We start from the raw sequence: 900 nt of genomic DNA on the forward strand, positions 1-900 counted from the left end.
GTGCACGTCCCATGCCAGATTTGGGGGCTTTTGCTTGCAACACAATGTCGACTTGGAGCCGATCCAGCACGTGACGGCGCACGATTGGATGCCGATGTTTGAAATGGACGCCATTGACACGGCCATCCTCGAGAGCCTCGCGACGTTTCAAATCAGCAACAGCGCCACCGGCAACGAAACAGCGTCGACCGCCACGTTTTCACGAATAGATTCGCCGGTCACTGCCTAACGATCAAGACATCCCCCCCATGATATTGATGCGCCAGAGAGTGACTTCACTGTTTCATTGCGGCACTTGGTCGCCCGTGACATGGGCAAGCCCCCCCCCTCTCCTCTAACATACCAACTGACGGTATGCTCCTTCAGTTGATTCTACGGATTGTTGAGCAAATTTGATATGGAGTTTTTCCTTGTTCTTTTTAGACGAGCGACTTAGAATGCGGCATGCTCCTCGATTATGTCTTGGAAAATCCCGGGGCAGTCGTGAGCATTGCTTGGTTGGTGGAAGGGTGACACACGGTCCAGGCGCTCCCTCCGCTGCCAACAAACGTACAACACCCACCCAGCAAGTGTACAAGTGGGGTTCCGTCCCTCTACTCGAGCGCCATTTTCGAATTTGAAGCATCCTCGTGATGACCATTTCGCCCACCCGTGTCAGTGTGACCCCACGCGCTGCTATCTGCTGCTCGTTTAACGGATGCACAAAGCCCCCCATGGCCGACTCGATCAAATGCTCCTTCCACCGCAACCGAAGCCAATGCACTGTCGCCCTCTGCACCAACCAAGTGTACGCCCGGCAGCTGTGTGTTCGCCACGGTGGCAAAAAGGTGTGCGCGGCCCCCGGGTGTATCACGCACGCATGTGGGACAATCGCAGTATGTATTCACATGTCTGATGAGG

This window comes from Aphanomyces invadans, assembly GCF_000520115.1.
Source record: "Aphanomyces invadans strain NJM9701 unplaced genomic scaffold supercont1.38, whole genome shotgun sequence".
NCBI lineage: Eukaryota > Oomycota > Saprolegniomycetes > Saprolegniales > Verrucalvaceae > Aphanomyces > Aphanomyces invadans.